General features: G+C 43.7%; 1 long non-coding RNA gene across 1 annotated transcript; it reads right to left on the reverse strand.

The window, feature by feature from the left end:
- Positions 1-3,243: 3,243 nt before the first annotated feature.
- Positions 3,244-18,033, reverse strand: LOC102899325. The gene is made up of 3 exons (XR_002736122.2): positions 16,179-18,033; positions 14,947-15,132; positions 3,244-6,042 (listed from the first exon to the last, which is right to left on the reverse strand). It is a non-coding gene; the product is annotated as an uncharacterized LOC102899325 (long non-coding RNA).
- Between the last annotated feature and the right edge of the window lie 4,873 nt (positions 18,034-22,906).

The raw sequence follows: 22,906 nt of genomic DNA on the forward strand, positions 1-22,906 counted from the left end.
GAATGTCCTGTGACAAGGTGGGTGGAGACAGACAATGTGGGAGCACAATGCACTCTTATTTTCTCCTCCTACTACCATTTTTGCCATTAAGTAGTTCAAGTTTAAAGGCAAAATGTCTTTCCTGGTTACATGTGGAGTTGAACGCATGCATATTGATTTTCGGAATTTGTGAGACTGTGGTTATGGCCCCTGGGAACCTGAACTCTCTCTTTACAATTATATATAGAATGTTGTATGTTTCCCCCCCCCCAAAAGATGTTGCACTCTAACAAAATGAATCTATGGTGCTGACTTTTGATGAGCAGAAAGCTGTGAGTCCATGGGATTCAAATTGGTCCAACTCCAATTCTTGCTTTAAAAAATTATGGCCGTGGTGGATGCTGGTTGTCTCTTGACTTGAAGATGATGATATTTTCTGTTTCCCTGAGAGAGCTCAGCGGAGCGGAAAGAGCATGGTGTTATCAAAGAGCACGGATCGGGTCTTACCTAAGTCATAAACTGGCTGTTTGACCCAGACAACTTAGTGACTCTTAAGTACCAGCTTCTATTCTGAGGAATAAAAGGTAGAATGTAGATATGTTAGGCAGAAGACTTTACAGTTTCCCTTTTTGATTCAAATAGGCTATCAATTATCAATACCAAAAGCTCTTAATCTCTGAGCTCCCTCCAAGATTATGTCCCGATAAATCAATAGTTCTCAACTTTGGTTGCACTTGACAGTCACCCGGGAAGCTTTACGAAATTCCCGGTTCCCAGGCCATCCCCACACCAGTTATTTCAGAGCCTTTTGGGGGAAAGACGCTGGTATCGGTATTTTTTTTTTAATTTTTTTTTCAACGTTTTTTATTTATTTTTGGGACAGAGAGAGACAGAGCATGAACGGGGGAGGGGCAGAGAGAGAGGGAGACACAGAATCAGAAACAGGCTCCAGGCTCCGAGCCATTAGCCCAGAGCCTGATGCGGGGCTCGAACTCACGGACCACGAGATCGTGACCTGGCTGAAGTCGGACGCTTAACCGACTGCGCCACCCAGGCGCCCCCGGTATCAGTATTTTTTGAACCCCTCAGGTGGTTACAATACGCAGTCAATGTTGAGAACTCCTGCTTTGGGTACAAGGCAGGGAGAGGAACTGAAATAACGTTAATGCTTCACTCTGAGCATAGGAACGGTGTCTGTCTTGTCACTTCCTGCATCCTCAGGACCTCACAAAATGTCTCAGACATAGTAGGTGCTCAGGAAAGGATCAACATTTTTTGTGCCCTTTGGCCAATCCCTAAGAGAAAGAGGGCTTATCAAATCTGGTATCTACTTTGATCATTTTCACTTTGATCTTATTCACTGACTAGGAACTCAATTCTTTACTACTGGTTGCCAGTGTAAACAATGAAGGAAAGCGAAATAACGGGCAATCCCATGGCCCTGCTACAGTTCAACTATCCTTGAGATGAAAGTGAGGACCTCATCTATCACCACATCCTCCTGAGAAGTGGCCCTCCGGAATCTAAAGACGTGTCTCTTACATGAGTCCATGCAGCTAGGTGAAAATGAGGAAGATGAGATGCCTAAGAATCCAAATGTGTCATGCATTCATTCAGCAGATATTTATGAAGTACTTACATTGCGCCACGCACTAGGATAGCCCGTCGTCAACTTCCTCGAGGATTTTATGCTAGAATTAAATCTCTATATCCTGGGCGTCTTAACATGTCATGAATTAATTTCCCTCCTATGCATATAGTATCATTTTAGTTACATATCATCCTTGGGAAAATTGGGGAAAAAACAGTCACTCAATTTTCTGCTCTGTGGTTCAGATGAATTTTAAACAAATTCAAGTTGTTTTTTTTTAACGTTTATTTATTTTTGAGAAAGAGAGAGACAGAGACAGAGACAGAGGCGGGGGGGTGGGGTGGGGGGGGAAGGGCAGAGAGAAAGGGAGACACAGAATCCGAAGCAGGCTCCAGGCTCTGAGCTGTCAGCACAGAGCCTGACACGGGGTTGGAACTCACGAACTGCGAGATCATGACCTGAGCCTAGGTTAGACGCTCAACCTACTGAGCCAACCAGGCGCCCCTAAACAAATACAAGTTTAAAAAGGCTGCAAGTCTAGGCGATGAAATGACAAACAAAACCCAATACTTGTCTTTCAGAACCATACTGTCCAATAGAACTTTATCAATGATTGAACTGTTGTATATGTGCTACTCAACAGGGTAGCCACTGGCCACATCTGACTATCGAGCACTTGAGATATGGCCAGTGCAACTGAGAAACCGAATTTTTAACTTTGCATTTTCTTCAATACTAGTTCATTTAAATTGATGTAGCCCACATGTGGCAAGCGGCTACCGTATCCAACTACCCAACAAGGCAGGTCTAGAATTTCACATCCAAAGGGAGGAGACTGGCACATAAATGATCATAATCTGGGTGAAGTGAGCACAGAATGCTATGAAATCTCCTACCTGAGGAAGCTCATCCTGGGTCAGGGGAGTGGATGACAGGGGTGGAAACTTCCAAGAAGAAATGACCTCCAGAACGAGACCAGCAGGACAAGAGATGGCTCTGGAAAGGGTAGCGGAAAAAGTACTACGCAGAAGGTTTAGGTGTCTGAGAAAGCCCTGAAGGTAAAGAGAATGTTAAGAAACGGCAAAGAGGCATGGCAAGGAACCTAGACCAGTAGTGGGAGACAGTCACTCAGTGAGTTCAGAGAGGAATGTTGGGGCCAGGATCTAGAACATGAAGGGCTTTAGGTATCACGCTATTCCAAGGGCAGTGGGAAGGCCGTGAAAAGTTTGAAACCGTGGCGTGATATGACCATATTTGTCATGTAGAGAGATTTCCCTGGCGGCTGCTTGGCGGTGTGGAGGGAAAAACTGGAGGCATGCCGCCATCGTCCAGGTGAAACACGAGAGCTGTCTTAACTACAGTCGCGCAGAAGATGAAGAGAAGCAGACGGACTTGGAAACAGAAGAAGAGAAAAGGTACGTGTCTTTCCTGATTGATTAGCCGTGGCAGTTGAAAGGAGAAAAGACAAGGACCACACCTTGCTTTCTGACCTGGGTAGATGACAGGGCTGTTTATTGAAAGGCAATATGGGATTGTTAGCAACGGTCTCTAAATTTACGTTTTCCCATCGCATCAGATTAATTGCTCCTCGTGGATCCTGAAACTAGCTTTGATAAACACTAGTGAAAACAGACAAATTATGAGAGCACGCTCTTCCAAGAAATCAACACAAGTTCACAGTTGATGCAACGTTGCTTTTATTTGGGGATTCAAGGGACACACGACAAAGTCTCAGAAAATGTCAACAAAGTCACATTTTGTGCTTGGCTACTCACTTAATGAGAACTGTGTGAGACAGGGCCAATAATCATCATTTTGAAAACGGGACGGCCTGAGCCACAAGGAGGTCTAGGTCTGGCAATGCCAGATTTTGAAGTGGAAATTTACCACAAATATTCAGGTGCTTCCAAATGTCTAGATGTGTGTCCTTAAGTAGATGCAGTTTAACGGACTCCTTCGAGACAGAATTGCATTTGGGAACTGTGTCATCCAGCTGACCACTTTATTAATCATTACTAAATGCCAATTAAATGCGAAGGATCCGGTGAAAAAGAGTGAGATTTCCTCACTTCTAGCTTTTTATGGCTGAAGTATTCTTGAGTTAGTTACATGGATAAGTGAGGATTAAAATAGCAAATAACCATTGATATTTTCAAAAACATAAGGACTATTGAAACAGTCGTGTATAAATATTCATGCAGAAGCACTGACAAATACATACTGCGCATAAAATCGGGAAATGCTCATCAGAAGACCCGATTGGTTTAGGTGAACTAAGAATTCCAAATAACTTAAGAATAGCATTGGAGACATGGTGCACATAATTTGATCCATTATGTGTTCTTTGGGGGTGGACCATTGACAATGTCTACATCAGAAGATGTCAGTTCATAACTGGCTAGTTTTCACGTTGAGGTGGGAAGCGAAACAGGTGCAAAATGGAAACAACCTGCTAGGCGCAGTCCCCCCTCCCCCCCCCCCCCCCCCCCCCCGATCACCCAGACAGAACACTTTCCTTGATCAAATTCAAGTTCATGCTTCATGTAGGCAGGGTGGGGTAGTTCAAGAGCCTCGGAGAGGAGACTGGACAGCCTGGTTTCTGGACCTAGCTCTGCCACACTCAAATGTGTGAGCTTCCTGTAAGCCACTCACACTTTGATTTGCCGTCTGTAGAAAAGCATGTTGCAACAGATGACCTTTGAGTTTCCCCCCTCCTTTATTAATCCTCAGGAATTTTAGATTTTGTGCAGAACAAGGCGAACCGTTTCCTCAACGTCTGGCAAAAAAACAAACAACACCCTAAAATGCTGAGAAGCTCTCTTCCCCAATTCTGTCAGTTTTCTCCCATGAAAAGTCTTTCGATCGTTCTAATGTCATTTAAGCAGAAAACTGAAAAATTTGAGGGGATAACTGAATGTCATAGCCATTTGTTCACCATAAAGAACTATCGGGGAATACGGAAGTGGTAACACTGCAACACTGATCACAATATTGGGACTTCGTGCTTCAGATCATGAGATTTAAGGTCACAATTCTGAGTGCGGACCCTGTGCGTGGCAGTTTGGCAAGTTACTTAATCTCATTAACTGTTAGCTTCCAAACAGGGATAATCGTACCTATCTTGCAGGGCTGTTCTGAGCTGTAGGCTTAAGCGAGTTCATACGTCAAATGCTTAACATACATTAAGACCTCGATAAATACTAATTGTTATTAAGTGAAAAGAAAAATCGTAAGTTCTCATATTACCACCAATCACTCCCACTTGCTTTTGTGGAAAATAAGATGGTATTTCTAGGTGACACCCAAGGTGGGAGAGGGGACGTGTGTGTGCGAAGTCCTTACCGTATATGTCTATGTATGCTGGCATTCAATGTCAACTAGACACGTATACTCATAATTCCCAATATTCACCACATAGATTCCTTCCTCCATGGCTTTGCTCACATTGCATTCATTTAAAGCAATCTACTCTCTCTTTCCTTTCCATTCATCTAAATATTTAATACCTCTCCCCCCTTTTTTTGTAAGTAGGCTCCACGCCCAATGTGGGGCTTGAACTCACAACCCTGAGATTAAGGGTCGCATGCTCTACCAACGGAGCCAACCAGGTGCCCCTAAATCTTACTATCCTTTAAGATTCATCTTGTGTTTTCCTCCTTTGGAAACTTTCTTCCCTAAACAGGCCAGGTTTGCCCAGATTATGGTGACCTCCTCTGAACTCTTTGCTTATTATCTCTTGAGTTTTACTGTGGTCTTAACATCGATGCACCTGATTGGTTACTATCTTTTCAAAAGTTTGTGTTTCTCGGTCTCATTAAATTTAAACTCTTTAGAGGCAGGGATCATGTCTCAGCGAACCTATTTTGCTGGATTAAAAGAATGGTTGACTGGTCTGTGTCAGGTGGGATAATGTCCACTATGTTATCCTTTGGATTGCCTCTGACTACTTTGGTATTTCGAAAGTACTTTATGTTCCTTCAGGTCACTCTTAAGATCAAACGGTGTGTGGCTAAAAATCGATGTTCTTATAGCACTAATGTTGTTCCTTACCCCGTGAACACCTGTGTGCAATTTTCTGTTGTAAAACCATCAATGCCTTCACGAGCATACTCATCCCGGGAAAATATTTTAGAAATGAATGTCACACTGAATTTAAATACAAACAGAGGAATACACACGAGGAAGGGAAAGTCCTTGGCTCTTTAGAAATCTAGATGTCACTGTTAAATTTTGTCTGGTTCTTGAAAACATGGTCTCCTGTTCTGAGAGTTCTATTGCCTGCAACTGCGCCATTTGGGGTGTGCTGCTTAGCAGGGAAGGTGTCTTCAGGTGATCTCTTTCTTTGTTTCAACTCCATTGTTGGCTTGAGCGTCCATCAGTGCAGCTGTGTCTCTGAAGTTTTTGTCCTTGCCCTGGGGAGACCTTCCTGAGGAGGGGGGCTATAGGACCAGCTGAAAGGAACATCGACACAACTAAAAAAATAACAGAACATGTCACAGAAAGTTATCACATTGACTCTTCGATAAAAATAAGTAAACGTAACGATACTTTGGGGGCCGTGCTATTTCTAACTCCACGTGAAATGCTGCATCACCAGAAAGACGTAGCACTTTCTCGCTCTTCACGTCGCTCAAGGACCAGTCAAGCAACAGCATTGCTTGAGCGTGTGAGCACCCCACGCTAATCACTCTGGGAGAAAAAGCTCCGTCAGAAAAGCTTCAGGGTTATCCAACAGGCAACTTACTGAAATAGGACACGTAGGAAAACAACAAAAGAACACAGGACATTAAGGACAAATTCAAATAAATCTAAAGACCAAAGGCAAAATAAAATAATTGTGGATACAGAAGTGCTTAGCAACGCAGGGGTGAATGAAGTCACTGAAATTGTTAGGAGTTAATGTCAGTTTCTTGTGTTTGTATTTCTAGTGCCTGGCTCAGAGCACGACATACGGTGCCCACTGAAAGAAAGGAGGAAAGGAAGAACAAAAGGGAGGGAGGAAGGGAGAGACTGAAGAAGGAAGGGAGGGAGGGAGGGAGGGAGGGAGGAAGGAAGGAAGGAAGGAAGGAAGGAAGGAAGGAGGGAAGGAAGGAAAGGAGAGAGAGAGAAAAAGGGTGGAGGGAGGGAGAGAAAGAAAGAAAGAAAGAAAGAAAGAAAGAAAGAAAGAAAGAAGGAAAGAAAGAAAGAAAGAAGAGAAAGGTTGCTGAAAGGTACCAGTGGTGGAGAGCAGAGTGTGCGGGGAGGAATAGCAGTGTGCGAGCTCATTCAAAGACTGGGAAGCCAGGAAGAGCAGGCTTGCTTAATTCAAGGAGAGATTATACATCCGGAGTGGCTCTAGAAAATAGGGCAGGGCAATTTTCAGGAGGTCCTGAACATGTTAAGACTTAATTTGGGAAACGTGGCGTGTTAATGTGACTTTGTGGGTTTTGAAGGGAATATTAACATGATTCAGATAAATCGAATGGAAAGGGAAATGTGAAACTCAAAGCCGTCAACCCAATGGGGCAAAACAAAACCATGCTGCAAGAAATTAAATGAAGGCAGAAGGACCAAAGACTATGGTCTTAAAATAGAAAGACAGGTGCTTGTCTGGGTTTCTTCTGTGTTAATGCTGAAGGACATGGGCTTAGAAGTCAGATCAAGAATTTCCTTCTCCCACTGTGTAGCTTTTTTCATTCTTCAGCTGTTCCTCTTTTTTGTCTCTGCCCTTCCTGAAAATGAACTTCAGACTTTACTGTTTTAGCAGCAAGGCAAAAGATGTTAGTAAATAAAGTACCTGGAGGTGGAATCAAATATAACTTTAAAGGACAACTGTTGGTAAAAACAGACTCTGGATTCCAGGGTCCTGGAATGGTTTTTCTATTTCTATACTTCAGAGCAACTTCAAAAATCCTTAAGGCTGCAAAAACATTTAGAGACCGACTCATCCAACCCACTCGTTTTGCAGATAAGGATATTCGGGAAGAGCTGTATTCGTGTTTCTCTTATTCTGCAAAAGTTATTATGAATGAAATATACTTTGCAGGTGGATTTTGATGTAACGAAAGCCCTTACTGTCAGCCTTTTCATTATGCCAGCACAATGAAGGTGCATAATGAGTTAGGCACGGCAAAAGAGATACACTAACACGTATCACTGATATACTGCCACATATCTGCCCTGAACACTTTGGATATGTTGACGATGGGTCTCTAGATAGCAGGGACGATATTTTTTTTCCCTAAAACCTGAAATATAACCCTGTATGACATATTGTTAACAGGTATTTTTCTGTGCTGAGCAAGCATGCAGCAACTGATCCCGGAAGAGTAATTGAAAATGTATCTTACAGAGGTCTGTATTTTAGAACTCAGTGTTTTGTGAACATCGTTGGGGACGGGGGTCGCAAAGCCCCTGACACACGTGTGCAGGACTCACTTGTGAATACATTAAAATGCTATTAGAGTCAAGACGGACGCTTGGCACAGTTTTGGGGGTAGCTAATAAGGGCAAGTCCTTGTATACGTGAGCACACGAGAAGTAAAACAACGCATCGCTTTGGTGTTGCATAGATATGGCCCATGCAGAGCGCCTCCTTCATGATATGGGCCCCATTATTAAAATGACTGTTGAGGAACAAATGGTATAAAAATATGAGCCACCGTATTTTGGTGTCCAGTATGAGTCAAATGTTTAACAAATCAGCCTTCTTTGGGGCCTCTGCCTACTTAATTGGAATGAGTAATCTCTTGTATCATCTCAACATGAGCCTCCCTCGGACTCCTTTTTGTCTCCCGAACATACAAGCATAAATCGGGACGTCTGCGTAGCCTCGCTCAGGGTCCCTCCGTGATCTGATGGTAATGATTCTCCAAATTTGCATCAAGAGCACCTTCACCTACGGAGCGTAGAGCAAGTGCCTCGCACCAGGCTGACCAAACTCACTGTTGCACTGTCTGGCTTTTTCCTTAATGGCTAGATCTTCGAGGGTCAGCTCCTTGGTGGGGAGGGGGTGTTCAGTCCAACAGAAGACCACGTCGAGACACCAAAAGGGAAGTTGAGGTTAGTGCATAAATGACCGAAGGCAGAGTTTTAGTTATTCATCGTGTGCCATGCAAAATGGAGGAAAAATGGAAAAGAAGTTATTATCGTTATGATTTTGGTTACTCTGATTAAATCAACAAATTATTACCTCTGCCTAAAGCCATTTCCCTGGCATTTTATCTCATCCCAGTAAAGGAAATGGATTTCCTACGAGTAAGATTTACCATTCTAATATTCTCCATTCACTTCACAAATTGTCCCCAGTCTGGATGAAGAGTAAATCAGTAAAGAGTAGCAAATATTTTACAACTAGTCCCAATGTCCACAATGATAACCCTCTTAGAGACCATTACTTTCCAACATCAAGGTCACACACATCCATTCATTCTTGCATGGGAACACAGACCGTGGAGCCCTTTTTCTCTTAGATCAATTAGCGAGGAATTTTTTTTAAAGCTGATTTTAAGAACATTCTAGTCAGGAGCCATTTCAAATGATGAGCAATACCCAAGGGAGGGGGGGGGGGGAGGCGGGAATCTCAAGTAGGCAACATGTAAAGCCACACACAACTATATGCACATTAGTATAATTACACATTGCAAATTATATCGGATGTATCTAATATCTAATTTTTTGAAAGCTGACTCCACTTGAGATTTCAATAACAGCATCAACATCTTGCAGGTGGCTCCTTCTCCATAGTATCCAGAGAGAATGATTCCTCTAATGTGCTTACAACCCTCAAGTAAAAGCTGAAGCTCTCCCTGAAAGGACCAATGAACAATGAAACTGGGAATATTACCTTGATAGATTAGGCAAGGGAGGGGGGAGATTCCACCAAACATAATATTCAGCATGGTTATTTATCCTCTGCCTTCTGTGCATAGGATCCTTATTTGCTTCCAGCAAGAAGAAACAAACTTAAACACAATCCTCATTACAAAACGTGGGGGAGGCTTCCCATGTAGAGTCTGAGGCAGTGATACAAAAAGCTAAGGGGCTGACGATTTTTTAGAGCACCTGATAAAAGAGAAATAGGCAACTGAATAGCGGATTATATCTTTGATTGGAAACAGAGGGCCCTCCGTTAAATTCCACTCTTATAGAACATACGATTAATCTGTCCGAAAAAGGAGGCCAGATCAAAGCTCCATTTTGAGGAACAGGCTTTTGTCCTCATCTTTCTGTATGAATCAATCGATTATCGAATAACCAAATATATATTTGTGATCTTGGAGAGTGGAGCGTATTATTCGAGTTGATTGGATCCATTTTCTTGATTCCTCCTTGAAGATCTTTCTGCTAATTAGTCAGGGTTACTATTGAATTATTTAATTATCTGCACTTTTGTGCAATGAAATATGTTGTCATATCACATACTTTATCATGCTACTGCTGTTCACACTTAATGATGCCTCTATAGTTAACCAGTTTCCTTTGTTCTACTCAGTAAGTGGTTTTAGAAAGGGGGTGGGCCGGGAAGGAGGAGCCTGGGGTTTGTAAAATAAAATCATACGTTCCTGGTGCCCATGCAAAACTTTATGCATTTACATGAATCTCTTTTTAGCAATTAAGTTGCAATTCCGTTTGGAATAAGTTAAAAGGCACATGTCGGCGACTTCAAACGCAGCCAGGATGATATTACTATACCTTGGACCTCTCCCCACTGCATTTCCACTGCAGTGCAATGGTAAAACGATTTAATCTTTTTTTTTTTTTTTTAATCAGCAAGGAATGTCTTTAACAAGGAAGAAGTAAATTATGATAATTACTCTGAATGGTCGGATCCTTGAGCATTACTAATTAGCATTTATTGCCTGGATTATAGAACAATACATGTGAAACCGAACTGCGACTGCTCTTTTGCGTTGAAGAACTGAAAAAGGCAATGGAGCAAAAAAGGCAGCATCATCAGGACTGTCGTCTGGTAGTTTCCATCCCCTTGATAAGTGGGCAAAATCCCCCACTTTTGAAAGACGCCAACGCGGCCCTCCATATTTACGGCCCATTCATTTTTTTGTGTTGGGCACATCTTTCCATAGGATATCGTAGTCATGAGAGGCTAATGAGAGGAGAAACATTTTGGCCGTGATGTCATTTGGGGACAGTTTTATCCATTGTGAGAGTTTAACAATCAAGAGCACAAAACTCGCCATTTCAGAAAATATACATTTTGCTGCAGACATTCCGACTTAAAAAGGAAACAAAGAACTCAGCTCTTAGTAAATAGAATTTTACATCCACCTCCCCACTTTCTCCTAGGAGGACTACAGTTGCAAAGAATTGAGAAGAGGAAATTGGCATGTAGTGCAAAAGCCTTTTCTCCAACCCCCCTCCCCCCCCCCAACGCATCACGAATTTGTAACAAAATAGATTCTGAAATTAGAAATAAATGAGATCTTAATCAACGGAGCAACATCGGTCGTGGAAATAAATGCCACTCAAATAATCTGGCAACTGAAATTCCCCAATAACCCAGTAGGTAGAAGAGAAAGGGAGGAAAATTAACCATCCCTCACCCCCCCTCCCCACCCTGCAGCATCGTGGGTTCCTCCACACCCCAGTACAGGGAATGAAGAGGAAAGGACGCGGTAAAATATAAAGCCAGTACTAAATACAGTCGCTAGTCTTCCCAATACCTTCCATGGATTCCCTCCCCTGATCCCTTTTAGTTTGAAAGAATAAGTTTGACTAAATCTGTGAGGAGATTAAACAGGCTGGTGATAAAAATTAATTCTGCTGAATGAGCAAATGCGTTTGGATGGCAGAGATGCAAATAAGATAATACTTTTCTTTTCCTTTGACATACCAAGCGGATTAGTTTAGAATGTTAAATTTGATTTTATTAGAATATATTAGCAGTGTTTTAATTAATACCAATCAAACATTTTCTTTCCCTGGGGCTTGATGTGTTCCTAACGCTTTCTAAATCATCTGGTATTTATCCATCAACCCCCCCCCACCAACCACCAAATTACCAAAGCCTTTTGTTACATTCTTCATCATTTTACTGTATTCAACAGAAAACTATGAGCTGTTTACCTAAAGGTGTCTTGCCCATAAAATCAGTTCCCAGGTGCAGGATTTAAAATGAGTCTGGTCGTTAGTACAGTTGATTTTTCTTTTTTTTTTTTAAAGGTAGAATTAGAGACTCAAAAATAAACATCTTGTGTGTTTTTCTTTTGGGGAAAAATGTTGCAAAAGGAGTTTTGGCTGGTTCGTATTACTTGGCCTTCTTCTCAGTAGAGCTTCCTAAAGCTGTTAAATTTCCAACTGCCTTGGTGTAGAGCTGGCATTTCTTTGGAAACAGAGGCAAAAAAAAAAAAAAAAAAAGGAATAAAAAAAGGAGGAGGGGGAGAATCTAGTTAAAAATATGGTGAACCAGGATGCCCTGTGAACTGAATTGTAACTGTGTGTTCCAACGAGGTGTTGCATTGCATTTCACTCATTATCCACTCCTTTTCTCTCAAGCTTCCTGTCCTTCTGTGTCCGAAAGCTCCACTTCACGTCTTTTTCTTTTCTTCCTGCAACGCAAACCGCCCCCCCCCCCAATTCCCCGCCTTATTTTTTTTTTTTTTATCTGCCAAGCTGGATTTGCACTTTTAAAGATCGGTATCAATAATGCCCGGCCTGTTTCGGTTGCACTCCCCCTTTAAAAGACAGCGCTCTCTAATTGATGCGTCTGGGCTAGTCTAGACTGGTAGTGATTGAACCAACCACCAATTATGTTATTCATTTCACTGAACTTCGCTGATGGGCTCGGTGAGGAAGAAGGGGTGTTGAGAAACCTGCCCTTACACTCGAGCAGTCCCCTGCTGAAATTCAAAATCCTGTGCGTCGTTGTGCATTGCTAAATGCCCGTGTGATCAGTTGTGATGGCAACCTCAGGGCATGAGCAATCCACTTGAAAACATGTTAAAAAAAAAAAAAAACAAAAACCAAAAGAGAGCCTTGGAATACAAACTGTATCACTTGTATTAAATTACTATCCTGTTCCCATTTAAAATCATAGAAGAATGATATCCAGCATGTTTTTATTGGCCCACGAGTCTATCTTTTTAGAACTGACTGCAGATAGATTTTGACTTAGTAAAGCACCAAATGTTTTGCAAATATTTGATATGCATCATGTGGTAATATAGATCCATAAGTTTAAGTTAAATAGATCCCTTTCCATAATTTCCAAATACCTATGCATACACACCAGCTTACGATGGGGAAAAAATCATTAATCCATTGTGGAGAAACCGAAGGTGACTTGAAAATCAAATAACTCTTTTCTCTGAAGCCCATTCAGGCTCCCCAAGGCTGGAAAGTAATATTTAAATAGTACAACTGCACGAGAGGTCGCAACAAAAGACGTAGTGCAATTGTTGCACGCTTCATTTTCTCGATTCAGTTTTCTGATACAAAATGGTTTCTTGACTACGGTTTGGAGTCAATGACTGAAATTGCAATAAACACTCAAAAAAAAAAAAAACCCCATACATACACACACACACACACACACACACACACACACACACAGGAAAAGAACAGTTTCCTTAACCTTCGACTACACGTATAAAATGAGGTTACAGCCAATACAAAGTCTTTAAAAGAAGAAAGCATTTGAAGTCAGGGGTGATTTAGGTGTTTCCCAAAAATACAAGACAAGTGTTGGCCCACGAATACCAAAACTGTCTAAATAAAATTGTATATGGGAGTTTTTCACAACAAAGAAAAGGTAAGTTAATGTTTCTCTTCTTCAACTAGGAGATAGATCTAAAGCACTAAAATTATTCTGTCACAGAAAGTTCCGTTTTTCTGAAAACTGCAGACGAGGTAATGCTAACAAATTACCTTAAGATTATTTTAAAGGTACAGTTTGGTGTTATAAGTAACTTTGTTGGATTACATTTAAATCCTGATAAATTTTTCCACCCCTTGATTACTCCTAAAAGATACAATAATTGCATATTGTGCGCATGCTGCTATTTCTTTGCTTTCATATATTCAGAAAATATATTTCCAACGCCTATTACCCTTGAACTCACAGCGCGTAACATTTTAAAACGGACGCCAAGCACGCAGGCTCTGTCTCTCTTATTTTTAAAATCTCGCAAAGTACCACAGATGTAATCTTCATGAACACCATCAATTTCATCCTCCCTGTAGCGTATGTAGCAAGAGTCGAATTTTTAGCCTACTACTATTTTAGCCCAAACTCCTGGTTTGCCCCCATCTGCGTCTGTGTGCTCACTGTCCGGCCGTATATGTGACACATACGTGTGAGGACTGAGTGTGTAACATGTCCACATGCCCGTTTCAATTGGACGTGATTTTCAGATTAACTGTTGAGTTTCAAAGTTGGAGGCACGGGGCATGCTGGGACTTCAGCTGCTATGTTCTGAGGTCAAGCACCAGGTACTGAGCTGTTCTTGTTACGCTCGGATAGTACTGCGTGTTGCTCTCAAGAAACAGACCACGGTAGATGAGTTCCCCAAGCCTTGGGCATCAGTGATACACATTCGTACGCACAGCAGCCAACACGCTCCTCTAACAGAATGTATACCTCCTTCACCAGAAATCCAGGAGAGCGGCCACTTTCGGCTCACCTGACCCCATCTAACAATGAAAACCTCTGAGCCGTGCTCCGTCAGTTCAGACAAACTTTCTTTTCTTTTGTTTTTGCTTTAAAGAAAGAAGTTCCACCCAATTTCCAGGATGCACAAGCACGACTCACAGCTCCCAAGAGCCTAACCCGTGGATTTAAACGGTAAACATCACAAGTTAGGGTCTCAGGGATTGAGAGGAGCGCAGGAAAATTGTTCTTTCTTGAGACAAAGCAAGGCAAAGCAAGAACCACAGCCAGGTTCTGTTCCAGGTTCATGACCAAAAAGGCCACAAACAGGTGGCAGGGTATTCCCTCACTCTCGAAGCTTCCTCAGGTCACAAAATTTAGAGCCCACGTAAATACGATACATTCATACGCACACACGCACTCTCTGTGGACACATATACGTACCTGAACATACGATCGCGAGCATATCAGAGAAAAAAAACAAAACAAAACAAAAAAAACTCTTTGACGCTTTGGGCAATCCAGTTTTACAAGGAAAATCATATGCATAGACCCAGGAACGCCCCTGTCTTCAAAACCAAGGTCTAAAAGAAGGATCAAATGTCCTTTTGGAGCTTTTAACTTACAACTAGCACAAATGACGGTAAAGAAAATAGGAGGCATCTCTTTCCCCCTGGGCAAGCATGCCGCATGCAAAATCATAGAAAATCAGGTTTTCGGAGGGAGAAGACCCGAGGCACAGGGCTTGGAGGCCGTGGAAGTACAAATACGAATAGCGTTTTAAACTCACCCATTGGAAGCGGAGCAGGGCTGCAGCTCTCGTGCAACACCATTCCGAGCAAGGGGGGTAAATGGGAGCTCGCAGTGCGCTAGCCTGGGCGAGGTGTTTCAACAGAGGACCGACATCGGGGCGGGGAGGGAGGCGGGGGCAGGAAGCGATACACCAAATCTCGAGACTGTAACTCTGTAGCTCATGCTTTGACGAGGGAGAAAAAAAAGGCAATTTGGTGCAAGTGGAGGGAGGGACTGGGACTGATCAAATTTTGAAAATATTCAGTGAAAAAAAAACGTTTTTAATTCCCTCTCTCTCTCTCTCTCTTTTTTTTTTTTTTTAAGAATGAGAAACCTCCCAAGAGCTGCTTTTAAAAAATTCCTTGCTTCTTTCTTTAGCGTGCACTTTGCCAGTCCTGCAAACGGGGGCCTCGTCTTCATCAGCTGCTTGGCTGAGGCCAAGGCCAAATCACCCAGAGCCAGCACCAGGCTGTCATTTGGGAGGCGAGGTGGGGAAGGGGTGGGTGCAGGCTGGGGAGATCCGTCTCCCCCGCCCCACTCCCGCCGCCGCGGAACCTTTGGAGCCTCTTGCCAATATTTCAGAGGAATCAGAAGCATAATTGCCTTCTCTTGTCGCAGAAGCTACTGGTTCTGTACCTGAGAGATAGTCGCTTGTTCCCATCTGCCTGGAAGCTGAGTTTTCCCCAAGCCAGGGGTTCTTGTGCCGCCTCCAAAACCGAAAGGAAAGGGAGGGGAAGTGGGTGGAAAGACTCTTAAAATTTTTCTTCCTCCTTGTGTTTCTCCCTTTCTTTCTTTCTCTTTCTTTCTTTCTTTCTTTCTTTCTTTCTTTCTTTCTTTCTTTCTTTCTTTCTCTCTTTCTTTCTTTCTCTTTCTCTCCTTCCTCCCTTCCTCCCTCCCTCCCTTCCTTCCTTCCTCTTTTTTTTTTTTTTCCTTTATTCCAGCCTAAGCAAGGTAGATGGCTGGCTAGTCAAAGAGAATGACAAAGCAGCCCCCTCCAAGGAAGACACTGGAGGGGCCCCGGGCACTTAGTAAAAATGCTAAATATTTGGTAGATGTTTCCATATGCAACTAGAAACCGTTAAAACTCCAGGCTCTCCCCTCTTCTCCCCCACTCTTCCAAAATAGAATCATAACAGCAAGACAGCTAAATGATGCCTCTTTTCCCTCTGTACAGGGTCTACTCAGCATCCCCCACCCCCCCATCTCCAAGACAACTTTTTTTTTTCTCACCTCTGTAGGTTCTTCGCAGGCACAATCCTCCGTTCAGTTCAGGGTCTCTCCTTTCTCTCTCACTTTCCTTTTCCTCTCAGAAAGGCTAGTCCGTCATCAACCTACCTTGCTTCTCTCTCCCTGTCTCAACCTCTCTCTCCCTTTTTCTTTTACTATTAAAAATAATAATAATAATGGCCTTTTCGACATAGCAGCGTGAAGTGGCCGCCTTTGAGAAAGCACATTTAATCTTTGCTGGCTCCCCTAGGCTTCAGTGAAGAAGGAGAAGGCAAGAAAAAAAAGGGAGAGAGAGAGAGAAAAAAAGATTGTAAGGGAGGCTGCTGACGGACAGCAAGCATCAGGCACAAATCAGCGACAAGTTGAATTTTCCTAGACCACACTGCCCCCTTTCTTCTCAGCTCTCTCCCTGGGCTCCTGGAAAGCCCGAGTGTCTGGTTACAGAGGCTCCTTTTGCCAACCATGGTTCAGATTCCTCGCATGCCTGCTTAAATCTCTGGCAGAATAAGGAATCAATATCCCCCCTCTAATCACCGTTAGCTCTATCTACGGCTTCCCTCCTTTTCTGAGAATCCACTTGGCTTTCCCCGCCGCTCCCCCGCCCTGCCAGGCTCCTACATACAAAGCTTGCGGTCCTGTCATTTCTCACTTCCTTCCATATCTTGGAGACAAGCCTCCCTTCTAATATCCTCTCGCGCTCGCTCGCTCTCTCTCTCTCCGTTGTAGTGTCTCATCCCTGACTCGCAGCCCCGGATGCACTAAGGCATCTCCCTGACTGCTAATGAGACCAAAAATACACCAGCAGGTCAGGGGGAAGGCCAGACATTGTATTATACGAATACAGGAAAAAAAAAAAAAAAAGAAAAAAAAACAACCCCTCAGCCTGCTAGACCCAGAGATCAGGTATCACGTTTTCTAGAAGGGGTAAAAGAAAGGGGAGGAGTGGAGGGGGGGGAGAGAAAGGAGCGAAGAAGAGGAGACCAGGGCGCAGTTCTCCGCCTAATGGTTCCGCATCCCACCGGGCATTTAGGGCACCTATGCCTGTATGCGTGCAGGTGGAGAATTCTGTGAGCCTTGCTGGGTTTTCTTTACGGACAGAAAGTCAACAGCCCCCAAATACTTCCTTGCAGTCGGCGTTTAGAGGCACGAAGAGCAGAGATTCCAAGCCCTATTTAAAATACGCACTCTATTCAGGCATGAGATGACGACAACGCTAAAAATCTCTTTCCTTCCAGCGGCAGGCTTTGCTCCTTGACTATCTTTGCCATATGCACTGATTTACCACTTGGCTTCTGCAATGGACTCATCACTCACTGTGGCTTCTCCTACCCCTTTACTTCTACCGCAGACATTGTCCTTCTTTCTGAAGTATTTCTCCTCCAATGTCCATCAGATCCACGCACACTCCACTGATCAGCCTACAGCCCCTTGGTAATGATAAGCAATAATTCAGATGACAAAAAAGTGGCAGAAGATAAAAATGAAAGACATCTTGAGTTGAGTAGGGGAGTGTCTCCCATCATTTCTGGTGGCACGCGTTTTCGGAGCTCGGCTACACATCGATCCTGGAAAGCAGGTAGCTCCTGAAAATCGGGGTCTCTACCTATCTACACACACAGTGGGTATATTGCCATCTCCACCCGAGTTTGCTGGCCGGAATCATGCAGACAACAGGCAGTGCTGTGTTAAGTATAACGCTGGGTTCCGTAAATAGCAGGGAAGGGAGGGAGATATCTGAGGACACAGGTTTCCTCTAAGTCGATGTTTTTTAAAGGTGGCTTCTTTGTGCTCAACTCAGACATTGTGCTTTGTCTCTCACTGGGAGACCTGCAGGAACGCAGCTGGATGCCAAGGAAAAGGAGAAGAAAAAGCACACATGAGGAGACCCAGAGAGAGGAAGAAGGGAAAGGAGAAGAGAGGAGAGGAGGGGAAGGGAGGGGAGGGGAGAGGTGGGGGGGGGAGAACAAACAGAGGCAAAAAAAAAAAAAAAAACCAGACAGACTTACAATCATAGCATTGGATTCCCTTTAATACTTTGTGTGTGTGTGTGTGTGTGTCGTTATTGGGAAGGAGAAAGACATGGTTGGCAGGCTTGGGGACTGGGTTAGAATCTTTTTCAGATTTGGCTAATAGTGTGTTTGCACTAGACTGATGAGAAAAAAAGACATGCTAGAATAATCATAAAGGGTGGAGCTGTCAAAGAAAAAAATCTTTGACTCACTGGGTGCCTCCCTGTAACGCCAAGATGAATCATTCCTAACCAGAGTCGTCAATTGTCTCAGTGTGCTTGCACACGAAGGCCAGATTATGGGAATCATGTCAGTGCCCCCATCTTCAGAAAGGAAAGGTAAGCAGAGAATGGAATTCTGAGACTCCCCTAAACCTCTCTCTGTGTGCAGCCGCAGTTCAGCGCGGTTTGTCACACGCCCAGCGAGTCCGCCCCTGTCTGTATTCACTCTGCTTACAAAGATATACAAATGTATGAGTTACGAAAGTTTTGCTACGAACACATCGTGTTCTCTACACAACTCAGCGACGTCTTTGGAGGATCCTTACTTCAAGCAGTTAACGCCTGACCCCAATTTCTGTGGGTAATTAGTGAGCTAGATAACCACACAAAGTGGGTAATTATTTAGTACCCAAGGGTACGCTAGAAGTGGGTAGTGGCTTTGTTAACAAAAGCACATCTCTAATTATTGTATCTATGATGGGTGTTTTAAAAATACCAGTTACTATATCAAGTGAACCATGATACGCAAGTGAACTGTTTTGCTGTCCTTCGCGTATGTACATATGTATATTCCATCCTGGTTAATAATATTTACCTCTCTCGTACGGAGCGTTGTGAAAATTAATTAGTTAACATCTGTAAGACTCTCAGAGAGGAAATGTGTTGGAGAGTTTCTAAGCACAGTATTATTATTGTTATTACTGTGTTGGCTAAGAATCCCAGGGTGAGAGGAGCTTAGGGAGTAGATTCAATAGCCCGGTGTCTGTCTTGCTTTGGAAAAATACGCTCAGATAACAAATGCAGTGAGTTTGTTTGCAGGGACCGGTCGCCTACCTAGCCGTCTAACACAGGCGGTGATAGAAAAGAAAGGTATATGCCATTTCCTTGACAGCTGGCTCAGGAAGGATGCGTGGAGCCGGGGTAGGAGATGGGGAGAGGGAGGAGCAGAGAGAAGTCAGGGATGGGCCTGGAAGGAAGCTGAATCAGCCCGACCACACCCTCCTTCCAAAGTCCTTCTAGCCTTCCCTTTGATGAGCAGCAAATGTGCGCAAAAATCCTCAAAGAAGACATCCGTGCAAGTGCCGGGACAAATTCATCCTAATGACAACCAATCAGCCAGATATATAGTATTTATTCTGCAGAAGAACAATCACTACAAATTACTTGAACAAATGCAGATACACATTAAAATATTACAGTGTTGAGAATAAGCACGCACAAATCAGCTTCAGATATTTTTAACCCAAGACAGGAACACCAGTGAAGAAGCCCTTTCTAATTCGATTGCTTTTCTGAATCATCCCCCAAGATGGGAAGGGGATATCATTTACTTCTGCTGAGAAAGAAAGAAAAGAAAAGAAACGAAAGGAGAGGGGTGAAAAAAGAAAAAAGAAAAGGAAAGGAAAGGAAAGGAAAGGAAAGAAGAAAAGAAAAGAAAAGAAAAGAAAAGAAAAGAAAAGAAAAGAAAAGAAAAGAAAAGAAAAGAAAAGAAAAGAAAAAAGAAAAAGCTTCATGCTGTCAGGGACCTTAATTCTGGGGAGAGAGACCAAGCCTTGAAAACAAACAGCAACAAACATAAACTTACTGCTTCTTTCTCTGTAAATGTCCATCTCCTTGAGCCGGCTGTCTGGGGTCTGGCTGAAGCAGGGACAGACAGAGGCCTCTGAGTTCCACATCTTCTAGTAGGCTCACCACATTTTTTTCTTTCAAAGCAAGGTTGTCCCTGGGATTAACCCTAGGAGTCTGGGAGATGTGAAGCATTTGGGCAGGATGAAGGGACATATGTAGAGATATCGTATTCAGCCCCGTTTAGGGTATCTAGGGAAATCGGACAGGAGAGGGACCCCATCAGTCAGCCAACAGGTACCAGAGCTGGAACCTCTCCTGGAGGACAGCCTCCAGGACACGTGTTTACGCTGTGATTGGAGGCCAGTGAAGTGATGAGCGCATTTTAAGAGTTTGGGAGCAGAGGGAAAATTTCTCCAAAGCCACCCTAGCCAGGCTTCTGACCTGAAGCCCAGGATTCGGCACCCCCTCCCCAAGCCCAGAACTACAAAGGCTGACTGGCATTCCCCAACCCGCCCAGCTCCTTTCAAACCCACAGACTGTGCCAGACTGGCCCCACCTCCCACTGCAGCAAATTCTGTAGCCCCGCTTCAAGCTGCGCTGTGAGGAGCCAGATTTCCGTTTTAATTGTCCTACCTGGCCTTCCCCTCTGCCACTGCCCCTGGCTCTTGGTTCCTGGCACCTTTTCAAAGGCCCAGCCAACTGCTTTCCCTCCCCCATTGTCATTCGAAACACCTCTAGTTCTCCCCTCCTCCAATTTTTATGTCTAGAATGTTCTCCTGTCCAGCAGCTTTTTTCATTTTTGGCCCCCACCTTTCCCTTTCTTTGGTCTCTCGCGTTCTCTTGTCTGACATTTTTTTTGGGGGGGGGGGCATGTCAAACTATAGTTGTATCTCCTGTTACGGACCCAAAACCCAAACCCAAAGTCCGCTGCCAGCATCTTCTCCTCCCCCTCCCCCCTCCCCGCCCCCATATTAACATATTTGACAATCCAGTTCAGATCAGGGCACTTCCCAAAGGCTCACCTAAAAAAAGCTGAAGCTGGTAGATAACAGGTGTGTGTGTGTGTGTTTGTGTGTGTGTGTGTGCGTGTGTGTGTGTGTGTGTGTGTGTGTGTGTGTGTGTGCGCGCGCGCGCGCTGATCTAACTATATGAATGCAGTGGGAAAGGGCCTGATGGACATGTAGGGAAGGAAGCACAGAAGAAAGGGGTCTGGTATATTTGTGGGTATTTAAGATAAAAGCAACAGAAGCTAATTATTGCAAGGCCTTCTAGAGAAAAGGGTTATATTTGTATGTGTGTATTTCTATGTCTCTGTATATAAACATATACACATACATGGTCTGTCTCGAGCTTCGACACGTCACAATATTTTAAGAGGATCTGATGATCTGAAAAGGGCATTTACCATACCGTAAACAGTGACGGGCAGGGCCCACGTGCTTTGCAGCTAAAAGCTGAATTTGAAAGCCTTCAGACGGATTGGAAGAGGAAGATAAATCCCGTAAGACACCTACCCTCCCCCAGCCTTGTCTGGGCTTAGAAGCTAAGAACTTCGGGAGCACCTCTCCCTGCTGCCACCGTGACTTTAAATTAAGCTTGTCATTGCCATCCATCCCTCAAAGTGTTTGTGCTCTGAACCTTACTCCTCAGGTCTTTCTTGCTTTAACGTTGCAGTTCTGTTCTCTGTTACTCCTTTTACTAGCTGCTCTTGAGTTCTTCGATGTGACAGACACTTACAGGCAAATAATATCTCATTTTGTCTTCCCAAGCCACCATCAGTGTTTTCAAAGGTTTGGGATAGTTGGAACTGCCCAGCTCTGAGCGCAGCGCTAGGATCCGAACCAGGTCGAACTCCATGAGCCCGGTCTTTCCTTTAGATCATTGTGTTGACTCTTGTCTCCGTGTAAATGACACTTTCCACACAGTTCATCCCCTCCCACGAGCCTGGTTTCTCCTCCGATGTGGTTTCCATAGCAGTCTATACTTACTCCACTTTAACATGTATTCATTCTTTTCATTAGCTCATTTTCGCCAAGGAATATTTATTGAGTACTTGACTGTATGTCAGGCACTGTGCTCGGCAGTATAAGTCCGTTAGCTACAGGAAAGAACTCGATGTTCTGGTGTTGGCACTATCCATAGACTATGTTGTCTCTAGCTCCAAATTCCAAGATGAACGAGGAGGGTGGTTGTCACATGATTGCTATTGTGTTTCTGGTATATAGCTCAGCACCTGATATATAGCAAAAGTTTTTTTTTAACATTAATTTATTTTTGAGAGGCAGAGAGAGACAGAGTGCGAGCGGGAGAGGGGCAGAGAGAGAAGAAGACACAGAATCCGAAGCAGGTTCCAGGCTCTGAGCCATCAGCACAGAGCCCTACGTGGGGCAGGACCCCACACACCGAACCATGAGATCATGACCCGAGCCGAAGTTGGATGCCTAACGAACGGACTGAGCCACCCAGGTACCCCCATAGCAGAAGTTTTTAATAAACGTTTATGCTGATGTGGCTTTGATTGTAACTTTTTGAGTGATCAGAGCTCATGTCTAAATAACCCTCGGAAGAACGCTTAGTACGATGCCACATAAAATAACATTCAATAAAGGGTGAACTGCAACCTTATTTTCTAAGACCATACTCTGGCTGAGGTCCCACTTATAGCCACCTTTGTGTTTCCGAAAAATAACAAATTGGTCTGCTTAATTCATTCTAAATGTTCTGAAGTCATGCTGTTTCTGTTTGAGAGCCAGACAGATTCTGTCTGAAATCTCACTGATCTGTGGATTAGGAGGTAATATCAAGTGATAAAGTGTCCAGGATGACGTGGCTGTGAAGGCCTATTCTGGGCTACACGCAGGGAGGGAGGGAGATCTCTTGCACTTTAAAGTGTGTGGGTAAGTCCAGATCTGAGATAAGCAACCGAGCTCAG

The sequence above is a fragment of the Felis catus genome, chromosome D1 (assembly GCF_018350175.1).
Source record: "Felis catus isolate Fca126 chromosome D1, F.catus_Fca126_mat1.0, whole genome shotgun sequence".
Classification (NCBI taxonomy): Eukaryota; Metazoa; Chordata; class Mammalia; order Carnivora; family Felidae; genus Felis; species Felis catus.